Source organism: Myotis myotis, unplaced genomic scaffold (assembly GCF_014108235.1).
Source record: "Myotis myotis isolate mMyoMyo1 unplaced genomic scaffold, mMyoMyo1.p scaffold_m19_p_21, whole genome shotgun sequence".
NCBI classification, from domain to species: domain Eukaryota; kingdom Metazoa; phylum Chordata; class Mammalia; order Chiroptera; family Vespertilionidae; genus Myotis; species Myotis myotis.
Window position 1 is genome coordinate 1,534,234 of NW_023416326.1, and position 12,261 is coordinate 1,546,494.

The window sequence follows — 12,261 nt, forward strand, 5'->3', positions numbered from 1 at the left end:
GCTATGTCAGAAAATCGTTTCAGTCCTCTAAATGGAAAAGTCAAGGGGAGTTCAGGAGCCGGAGATAAAAAATGTTGATGACATCAACATTTCCATGCAATTTAAAGTCAGGAGAGGCCGTGAGATTTCCCGGGGAGTCGGTGCGCGTGGAATTAGAGATGAGGAAATAGAACGAGTTTGTTGTGTGTCTCTAATATCCGTTCAAGTTACTTAGGATCTAGACTCTCTAACTTGACATCGTAATTAAAGGGGAAAAAAATGCATCTCGAAGAACAATGAACCTGAAACATAAAGTCAGCAAGTGCACATATTCTACTGAGACCGTCTCTTAGGCACAGCTATTGACTGTCCCATATGCCTGGTGGCCTCATTAATATATGACACTCCCCACGCCTCCTGCTTGGCCCTCTGTGGCTATGCCAGTTGGATTTTAGGTGAAGCGGCTGGACTTAATGCTTAAGGGTAAGGGAACATGTTTAGCCACGTTGTGCCTGAAACACATGAACCAGAGACCAGGAGCTCTGGGTATAGTCACCTCGCCAGGTGGCCCTCACCGGGGTGTTTGTTGCTAGGACCCCGCTATTTCTGCCCCAGGTCGGAAAGCAGGACTTCAGGGGATCCCCGCAGAGAGCAGATGGGGAAGCAGACCAAAATGTAGCCTTTGAGATGACCACAGAGCGATCCAGAGCCCCTCGAGGGGGCTGCCCACAGTCGGAGCCAATGCTAATTGGGGTTGGTGAGTGAACATTGGACTTGAGCATTGGACTTGGCTTAGGAGGCGGTTGGGGAGGCTGGGCAAGGTTTTCTCACGCCCGTATTCTGATAAACAGAAACAAACTGTGAACATTAGAAACCGTGAGCCAGTTGTTTCCAATTTAGCCGCTGGGTTAGAACAGGCTGCTTCAAGCAGGAGCACACGGGTCATGGGAGCCTGCCTCACGTTTCAGAAGAAACATGGTCATTTGTGTAAACACACACATACACACACACACACACACACACACACACACACACACAAGTTAACTAATCAAGTTGTTGGGATTCTTATAATTTCCACTAAATTCTACTTGGCATCCATAGCACTGACAGGCCCTCTTTACGAACTGGTCTGACTACCTTTTTATGGCTTCACTGTGGCCGTTGCCATATTTTTAGGCGTCTTTTCTCCATGCTCTTCTAGTGACCTTTGGGCAAAGACCCTGTATTTTCCTCATTCTATCCCAGAACTGAGTTCAGTGCCCCAAACGGGACAGCTAGGACATAACAGCAAGAAGCGGCCAACATTCCTTCCACTAGCGGTCAAGGATGGTCGTGCAAAATAAAGATAATTTACTGACTTTGGACTGGACTGGACAGTGTTATCCAACGCCAGGCCTTCTCCAAGTACAGAGCTGCTGAGCTTCCCCTTCCACTTATGTGAATACGTGGGCTTCGGGGGAGGCAGAGACCTTTAAATCAAGTGTTGAGGCACCAGTCTTGCACGGCATTGCAACTGTGAGCAGAAGGGGGTCGTGCCAGTATATGAGGATATTTTGCTAAAGAAAAAATGTTCATGAGTTTAGGCACTGAGACAACAGTAACCATTATTGCCCTAGACACACGCATTTCTGAGTGTCGGTTCTAATAGTTAAAATACCCCAGTGGAGTCCGGCTGGTATGGCTCAGTGGTTGAGCATTGACCTGTTGAACCAAGAGGTGCCTAGTTTGATTCCTGGTCAAGGGCACATGCCTGGGTTGCGGGCTTGATTCCCAGTAGGGGGAGGCAGCGGATCAATGATTCTCTCTCATCATTGATGCTTCTATCTCTCTCTCCTTCTACCTTCCTCTGTGAAATCAATAATATATATATATATATATATATATATATATATATATATATATATATATATATATAAAAATACCCCAGTGGATCTTCAGGTTTTCTCAATGATCTCACTGAAGGAGACATGGCTTCTCTGGGTCATGAACACTTGCTTCACCGGCCGGAAATCCCAGGAGAAACCCGGATAAAAGCTGGAGTCCTTCAGGGAAGCCTGTTCCTCTCCCCAGGATGTCCCGCCTCCTCAGGCCCACGTTCTCACCATTCTCACCGTGTCTCCCTTTCCCGGCCTCAGGTTCTTAATTCTCTCTTCCTGGGGATTGTCTCCTGACACTCAGTGAATGCTCGTGTGGGACTGTTTCACTTTAAGGTACACAACGTTAGAAGAATTAAGCTACATCCGCGGCCATTCTCAATATAGGAAGGAACCATACACGTGAAGAATCATACACACATTCTTAGTTATAATAAAACCGAATCGTTTGCAGCTATATTTACCAACTTCAATGCTTTCTTTGAATGGCGCTCATGAAATGCATTACACGCCATGATCTCTTTGATCGTGATGCACATTTTATTTTAATCCGGCAAGTGATAGAAATACACATATGTCTAGCATGTAAAAAAGTAAAACGTGTCATGTCTATCATCAGCGGAGACCCGTGAGAGCCCCCATGGCCCTGGAGAGACGAAGCAAACAAAAAAGAACACTGAAAAGACTTGGAAAATTAACTGATTATGGGACCCAGAGCCCACAAAAGTGAGCCGGGACTTGTTTGCCAAACCTAAGTAGGTGGCTGCCTGATAAAATGTAAACAATAATCAAATGGAATTCTGAGTTTCTGAACCTAATATCTCAAATGTCCAGGATATAATTTAAAGGCACCTGTCATCCAAGAACCAGGAAAATGACAACTTGAATGAGAAAAGAAAATGAATGGATGTCAATTCAATGAGTTGAATCAGATGTTGCATTTAGCTAACAAAGATTTCGAAGTCAGCACCATAGAAGTGATTTAATAAGAAACGACAAATTCTGTTGACATGAAAGTAAAAAATGGAAAATATCAGCAAAGAAATAGATGTTACCAAAAAAAAAAAAAATAATGCAAGTGACAAACACAACAGGAGAAGTAACAGTGACCTGGGTGGGCTCAATCGTAGAGATGAGATGAAAGAGGATGAAGTGAGTGAATTTGAAGTCAGATCAATGGAATTTACCTAAACTAAGCGACTGAGAGAAAATAGACTGGAAAAAAAAAAGAATAGAGCCTCAGGAACCTGAGAAAAAATAATAGCCCAAGGCCTATAATTTGTATGGCCAGACTCCCAGATGTAGAAAACAAGAAGGCAGGGCTGAACGAGCATTCGAGAAAAATTGGGTGAAGACTTCCCAGATTTGGCAAAAGTTATTCATCCACAGATATGAAGAGCTGAAGGAAGCCCAAACAGGAAAAAAAACCCAAGTAAATTGACACCAAGACACATCATAAATAAACTTGTGAACACTAACGACGAAGTGGAAGTCATTACCTGCACGGGAGCACCAGCACAGTGACAGCAGATTTCTCATGTGAAACCATGGGGGGCAGAAGGAAGTGGTGTTGAACTTTGCAGATGCTGAAGGAATAGATCATGGATTCTATATTCAGTAAAACCATCCTTTAGGGATTACGGGCAATAAAGGCCTTCTCAGAAATAATAGAACCATGCTGCCACTCTGACTTCTAGCCTCCAAAAGTATGGGAAATAAATTTATTTTGTTGAATGAGAGAGAGAGAGAGAGAGAGAGAGAGAGAGAGAGAGAGAGAGAGAGAGAGATTTTCACCACTTTTACTACTTGGCCCATAAAAACCTAGATGCCATGCTGCATTCTCGTTCCTCCTCCAGGGGCTCGCTGCAGAAAAACCCGGGAAACTTGAAAGCCACATTTTGAAGAGGGAAAAAAAAAAAAATGGGAGCCTATGACCTGAATCACCATTTTGAGGACAGTTGATTATGATAACCCCATTCTGGAATTCACGTGAGTGAAAGCTAAACTATTTCATTACGCCATGAAGATTTGGGGCAGCCCGGCTGGCGTGGCTCAATGGTTGAACATTATGCACCAGGAGGTCAGGGTTCGATTCCTGGTCAAGGGCCCATGCCCGGGTTGCAGGCTCGATCCCCAGTGAGGGGCGTGCAGGAGGCAGCCAATCCATGACTCTCTCTCATCATGGATGTTTCTATCTCTCCCTCTCCCTTCCTCTCTGACATCAATAAAAATATATTTTTTAAAAAAGATTTGGGACAGCTAGGACTTCCTAATTCAGATGGTCATTCCTGGCAGCTCTTTAGAAGTCAAATCTAGCTCACTTTTCTAGAATATTCCACTGCTTCTCCTCTTAGGACTTGCAGATGCATTGATGAGGCCATATTAGCAGTGGCCTCTGATTTTGGTAGAATCTACTCTTTATGCCTCTAAAACCAATACTTAAAATATTTATCATCCCCTTACCTTAGAGCCGACAAAAATGCATACAAAAAAAGTGCCTACACCAAGATCTAATAATCTTAGAAAGAAATTAAAAAAAAAAAAGACAACCTTAAGAAACAGAAACAGGAAATTTAAATAATCCCAGGGGTGAGGTCAATGCATAAATATGTTCCAGAGAAAGCTCTGTGCTCACGGAAACCAAGCTTACCTGTGAGGTTTCTAGCGGCCGACACGCCTGGGAAATAGCGCCCATTCCAAGATTTATTTCATGCTTTTCTTCATTTATCAAGATTTATTTGCACGCCTTTTATGAAGGGGGAAATAAAAGCATGCAGGTGCCCTAGTGGCTTTGGCCCAGTGGATACAGCGTCGGCCTGGGGACTAAAAGGTCCTGGGTTTGATTCTGGTCAAGGGCACATGCCTGGGCCTGTGATCAGGGCCATCTTCCCCAGCTGCTGGCAGCCAGTCCTGCCCCCTGGTACCACCCTCCCTGTTCACCATCGGGGAATCATAGTCTGCCAGCCTGGGGGAGGAACGGGGAGGTGGTCAGTGCACCTCATAGCAACTGGGTGAGCGGTCGTTCTGGTTGTTCCGCCGTTCGGTCGATTTGCATATTACTCTTTTATATATAGACATACACACACTTCAAAATCATTCAATGACTCCCTTTTATTTTGGAATGAAATTCACACTCATTCACCTACAATGCCCTGTGTGTTCTGGCCCCACTCCCATCGCTACATCCCTATCCTAGAACATCTTCTATTCCAGGCCCTGATAACACTGTTCCCTCTCCCAGAACCCTCCTCCTCACCCCCGCCCCTTCCAAGACTGTGATTGGCTGCTCTTAGCTTCCAGACTTGACCTTGTGTTCCGCTTTGCATGAGATCCTCTCATTGACCCTCACAGCACCTGGGCGGGCCTTTTCTTTCTTTGCCCTTCGCGTAATTTTTATCACGTATTTATTCTCATGTGGAGTTGCCTCTCTCGACAGACGAAAAGCTTCCCCAAAGCAGGGACTTTGTTTCTGTCCCCACGACTTCAGTCCTGAGCAAACGAAAGGAGGCGGCCTTCAAGTAGGCATCCATCAACCATTTACAATATAATCCTAGCTTCGCAAAAAAGCCCAAACCAAACCTGGAGAATTGACTATTAATAAGCAAATAACGAGACTACGATAGGCTCGCTAATTTGAAGTTTTAATAAAAACCCGAGTGGGGTCAGACGTCCAGGTAGAACCGCAACATAAATTTGCCACCCGCCGGTGGAATGCCTGTGTGACGGGTGACCCTCGGGGACCCTCTCCAACCATCGGAAGAAGGAACGTCTAGTGGAAAACGGAAACGAAAAGCACCTGTGAGATCAAGATCCCACAGACCTTGAGGGTGACCCTCCCGCCGGGGACCCTCAGTCCCTTAAACTGGAACGTCTCCTTTTTCAATACGTGGCTTTCCTATGGCAGGATCGACACATCGCCACTCAGGCATGGCCTCCATGAGTCTTTATAACCCGGCGCTGGGAGTGCGCCAGCGGACTTAGGGAAGAAAGCTCTTCAGCTATTTCCAATTTCCTTCTCCTCCGAAGTCTCCAGACTCCCCCATGGCCGGGCTGGGAAGCCGCTCACAGCCGTCATAAATCCTCTTCTGCTTTCTGGTCCCGGATTATCTCCTTCCGGCCAGGAGCCTCTGATTTATCGTCTCGCCAGGCCTGTCCCCACGCTGGGACCCTGTGGGGCGTGGGCCTGCACTTCCCTTTAACCATGTGTATAAATAGATCCCTCCCTCATCCCTGCAGTCGATGGTTTTAACGAGGTTTTCTGTAGGACTCTGGCCACAGAGACACTGTGAGGCGGAATCCAGTCCCCAGGGCTGTTGGGGTTCTTTCTTTGATTTTTTTTTTTAAACAAATCCAATCTTATCTGGGGAACAGAGGAACTTTTCAGATAAGCATGTCAGGTGACTGGCGCTTCCTGTAATTAATTACTCTGGAGGCGAGGACCTGGCACAGCTATCCCCATGGAGTCTTGTCGTTGAGTTCCATGGGTCTCGTGACCCAATGGCGTGCTCTCTTTTTCTTTTTAATATATCTTTATTGATTTCAGAGAGGAAGAGAGAGAGAGAAACAGCCACGATGAGAGAGAATCATGGATCGGCTGCCTCCTGCACGCCCCCTCCTGGGGATCGAGCCCACAACTCAGGCCTGTGCCCTCGACCGGAATTGAACCTGGGACCCTTCAGTCTGCAGGCTGATGCTGTATCCACCGAGCCAAACAGCTAGGGCTGATCTCTTTTTCTCAGATGTAGAGGAGCTTGTAGCATTAAATCTTCTCTTTATTTGGTTTTTAAATATATTTTTATTGATTTCAGAGAGGAGGAACTAGATTTTGAAATAATCATGTTTATTTCTCCCTCCCACCCCCCCACACACACCAGTGGGCCAAGAAAGAAGAGAGGTGAAATGCTTTTACATTTCTATCAACACAACCCTAGTGAGAATTAGGCCAAAATCAGGCCGGGCAGGTTGCTTGCCAAAATTCACACCAATATTTATAGGTGGCCCGATGACAAGGGTTACGGAGGGTTTTCCACGGATTCTGGTATCACCTCTACAACACAGGCTGATTGCCCTGTTGCAGAATTTTCAGTTCTAGAGTATGTATCGCTTGTATTCTCATTTACATCGCAAATGCTTAGGCGACGACTCCAGTTCTGGAATATCATTCTCCACCCTCTTCGGGGACCGTCATAGCCATGTCGACCGACTCTGTGAATTTATGACGCAAGAGCCTCGAATTTTAATATCGTGTCATGGGCTTTAGTAATATACAGTACGCGTCCAAAAACACATCACGGAGGAAAAGGAAGCATCTGCTAGTGAAATTTTCTCCATGAATGGCTGAAATGGTTCCTTCTGTTGATTTCCCCCCTGCCCTCTGTTTCTTCTAGAATGTTCTGTCGCTTGGGCAGCTTGGTAGCCGACTTTAGACACTGCATGGTGCAGCAGTAGGTATGTGTGAGCACCGAAGATACAATTACATTAGACGATGGTAACTCAAAGGTGTGGTTTTAAGCCTTTAACCATAAGACATGGTTACCCTCTCTTTGCTAGAAGCAATTTGTTTCTATTCTAAGCAAAAATAAAAATAAAAAAATAAAAAAGGTGGGAGATATTTGGTGGCCCTGGGAAGCCACTTCCTGGGCAGGTGCCGCTGAAGCTGAAGAGCCCCATGGAATTATCCCACCAGCTCGTGGTCACATTGAGATCAAACCTCTTTATTCCATCTCTTCCGTGGCCCACTGACCCAAGACCTGTAGCATGTTTTTAATATTTACCTCAAACAACCCTGGGGAGCCCAGCCAGTGTGGCTCAGTGGTTGAGCATCAACCTATGAACCGGGAGGTCATGGTTGGATTCCTGGTCAGGGCACATGGCCTGGTTGTGGGTTCGATCCCCAGTAGGGGGCGTGCAGGAGGCAGCCGATCCAGGATTCTCTCTCATCATGGATGTTTGTCTCTCTCTCTCCTTCTCCCTTCCTCTCTGAAATCAATTAAAAATATTTAAAATATATATATGTCTTTAACAAACCTAAACAGACAAACAAACAAACAAAAAACCCTGGGGAATTATCTCTGTAAGCCTTAAGGCATGATGAGTTTCCATATCAATGCCCCATGATCTTTTAGCTACAGCTTCAGTATTTTCCTTTATCCTGCCACCTTATTTGGAAACCATGATTGCGCACTTCAGCTTCCTCCTCCGTAAATTGAAGATAATAGTGCCTGTGGCGTGGAGTTATTGTGAGAATTAATCGAGCGCATAAAGAACAGGCACGGTCTCTCACGCATGAGAAACACGAATGAATTACGACCGCACAGCACTCACCGGAGCTGTTACTATCCGCGAAGGCGGGAGAGAATGACTTACATCACCGGGTCCCTCTCTTGTATGGAGAGCCTATTAACAAGGTCCCTAACGAAAAACGAAACAATAAATTATGCAAAAAGCAGAAGAAGCCCTCGTTATGTGAGCGGGGACTTACGCCCTCCTCTTTTCAGGTTACAGGAAGGGTTTGGTCTTGCTATGTCTGAGCTCTTAGGGGTCGAGTGGGATTATCTGACGGAGCCACACACAGATCCCCCAGGGGGAGTGTTGACTTTGCCAGGAGGAGGCCCTGTGTTTAGACAGGCTTTTTTCTCGAGGACTCATCATTGTGGATGCTCCGGCTTGCACGTGGCTTATTGCCAGCGGTTCTCAACCTGTGGGTCGCGACCCCTTTGGCGGTCGAACGACCCTTGCACAGGGGTCGCCTAAGACCATCCTGCCTATCAGATATTTCCATGACGATTCATCACAGTAGCAACATGACCGTGATGAAGTAGCCACGAAAATAATTGTATGGTTGGGTCACAACATGAGGAGCTGTATTGAAAGGGCCAGAAGGTTGAGAACCACTGGTTAGGAGGGGCTGGGGGCGAGGGCACCTGTGAGTTCATAATGAGCTAGACTGTTCGCCAGGGCTGTGCGTATGTTTATCACCAAACACAGGTATGAAGCTTTCACGAAGGCCCAGCTGGTGTGGCTCAGTGGTTGAGCATCGACCTCTGAACCAGGAGGTCACGGTTCGATTCCCGGTCAGGGCACAGGCCCAGGTTACAGGCTCCATCCCCAGCAGGGGGCGTGCAGGAGGCAGCCGATTCAGGATTCTCTCTCATCATGGATATTTCTCTCTCTCTCTCCTTCTCCCTTTCTCTCTAAAAAATCAGTAAGAACATATTTTTTATTTTTTTTTTAAAAAGGAATCTACAAAGATTTAAAAATATCAGTGAAGCTCACATATCACCGGTTGAGGGTCAAGTTAAAGAACTCCGCTCCCTGTGCCATCCCAAGCTGGCCGATGGGACTCCACGCCGGCTGCGTCCTAAGGATACAGACTGGAGGCCTCAAGCCAATGGGTTTGGTCCTGGAGGATGATGTTCACAGATGTCCCGGATGGAGTCTCTCTGGCAGCCGACTCTTCTCTCCAGCGCCTGCCCCGGGGAAGTTCACATGGGCGTCCACGTTATCGGGAGGGTTGACCCGGGAGCAAACCTCGCCTGTTCCCCACGGGAAACCTCAGCTCATCGTCCTTGACTTTAGGTTTTTTCCCCTCCAGAGGCTGGCCTTCTGACCACATCTTGGGATGTCTAACCGGCTCCTCGATGTTCGCGTCTTCCCTCCAGGGTCCCTTCCTGAGAAAAACTACGTCTGGACTCCTTTCCCAAGTTCTTATCGCTCTGTTGTCTATGCTGTATAGCCCGGCGATGGCGAACCTGTGACACGCGAACTCATTTTTTGGGTTGATTTTTCTTTGTTAAATGGCACTTAAATACATAAAATAAATAGCAAAAATATACGTCTTTGTTTTACTCTGGTTGCAAAGATCAAAAATTTTCTACATGTGACACGGCACCAGAGTGAAGTTAGGGTTTTTCAAAATGCTGACACTCCGAGCTCAAAAGGTTCGCCATCACTGGTATAGACCATAGATTGCTTTATTCTCGATGATATGCATAGCATATATTTTTATATATATGTACATATATATATATATATATATATATATATATAGAGAGAGAGAGAGAGAGAGAGAGAGAGAGGGAGAGTCCCCCAGAAATGTATACTCACTTTAACAGCGGGTAGCTCAGTTTTGAAAAGGAAATGTATTTTAATAAAACACTGCCTTGGTGTGCTCTCCTAAGTAATGAGTTTAATTAAGTAAATGCATTTAAAAAATGAACAATAAAAATAAACACTGCCTTTATAATAATTCAAAGTGTGTGCATACATTTTGGGGGGGACACCACACACACACACACACACACACACACACACACACAGACACACACACACAGACACACACACACAGACACACACACAGACACACACACAGACACACACACACAGAGACACACACAGACACACACAGACACACACACACAGACACACACACACAGAGAGACACACACAGACAGACACACAGACACACACACAGACACACACACAGACACACAGAGACACACACACAGACACACACACACACAGACACACACACAGACAGACAGACACACAGACACACACACAGACACACACACAGAGACACACACACAGACAGACACACAGACACACACACAGACACACACACACACACAGACACACACACACAGACACACACACACAGACACACACACAGACAGACACACAGACACACACACAGACACACACACACACAGACACACACACAGACACACACACAGACAGACACACAGACACACAGACACACACACACACAGAGACACACACACACAGACACACACACACAGACACACACACAGACAGACAGACACACAGACACACACACAGACACACACACAGACACACACACACACAGATGTGAAGGAGAATTGGTATTTCCAGACCAATTTATATAGTCTGCCAAGTTGTTTCCTCAAAGTCAAGTCCGCCACCTACTGGATCTTCTTAGAAGCTCTAGAACGCTAGTGGGTTTGAGGCCTTTTCTTTCTCAAGTGCAGTAGAGTTCTTTCCAGGCAAATGCCATGAGTAATCCCAGTGCACAAAATCAGGGTGTGGGCCAGCTGTTGGGGGGGAGGGGGGGCTGGAGGGGGAGGAGGGGGAAGGGGAGGGGGAGGAGGGAGGGGAGGAGCCCTTCTAGCTCAGTCACAGGACTCCGGCCCTTTCCAGAAACATCCCCAACGAAGGGTTGACGATAGCAATTCGGACATCTCTGTCCAAAGAAAATATTTTATGTGGTTACTGTGAGCAATTCTTTTCGTGTTTGCTATTTTGGTATTGCCATTGCTGAAAAAATATATGTGTCACTTTTAATACAAACATACATGAAATATACATATATATTTGTGCTGAGACGCAGACACCAATTTGACCATTTTTAAAGAAGATGAGCACCCAAACATTAAACAATATTGTATTTTGTGAGTGTCTGTGTGTATAGAAAGTGTCCCCAAAAGACGTCTGCACACTCTAACAGCGGATAGCTCAATTCTGAAAACGAAATGTATTGTGATAAACACCGCCTTTATTGTTCTTCAAAGCCTGTGTATACATTTGGTGGTGGTGGGGGGACACCCTGTATTTCCTAATAATTCTATTTACTTGGAAAACAGTGATGCTGGTCATTTAGCTCAGTTACAAGGGGGAGTGGAGTCACTCAGAGCAACGGAAAACTACAGGCAATTTCAGGAAAGGCATTCCCTGAATTTCTCAGACGTTCTTGTGAACAGCCTTTCTCCCTTTGTCCTGGGGGGTTTGCAGGCCCCGAGGAGGGTAAACATGACACCCACCCCACAGGTGAACCGTGGAGATTAGAGTCACGTCCGCCACAGGCCATCAGCCATTATTAGGAAACCGTTGGCGTTTGCATCGATCCTCTCTACTCATCCACGATCCCGATTGACACGCGTGTAGAAGTGGCGGCCTTGTTTCCTTGTAGGCCACCCTCTTACTGTGCTAACACGCAATCCACGCAGAACAACTCCAGTCAGCTTCCCTGTCTGATATCTGAGAGATGGTCAGTCGAACAGGGGCCATGCCCCGTGAGAGGAGCCCAGCCAAGGCGGAGGACCCCGGCTCCACGTGTGGGAGCAGGAGGGTCACCTCCCATCAGGGGGAATCTTGGCGTGTACGAGGTCTCCCTGGAGCAGCGGTTCTCAACCTGTGGGTCGCGACCCCTTTGGCGGTCGAAGGACCCTTTCCCAGGGGTCGCCTAAGACCATCCTGCATATCAGCTATTTACAGGACGATTCATCACAGTAGCAACGTGACAGTGATGAAGTCGCCACGAAAATAATTGTATGGTTGGGTCGCCACATGAGGAACTGTATTGAAAGGGCCAGAAGGTTGAGAACCGCTGGCCTAGAGCAACCTTGGGGAGACCTGGGAGAGAATTGGC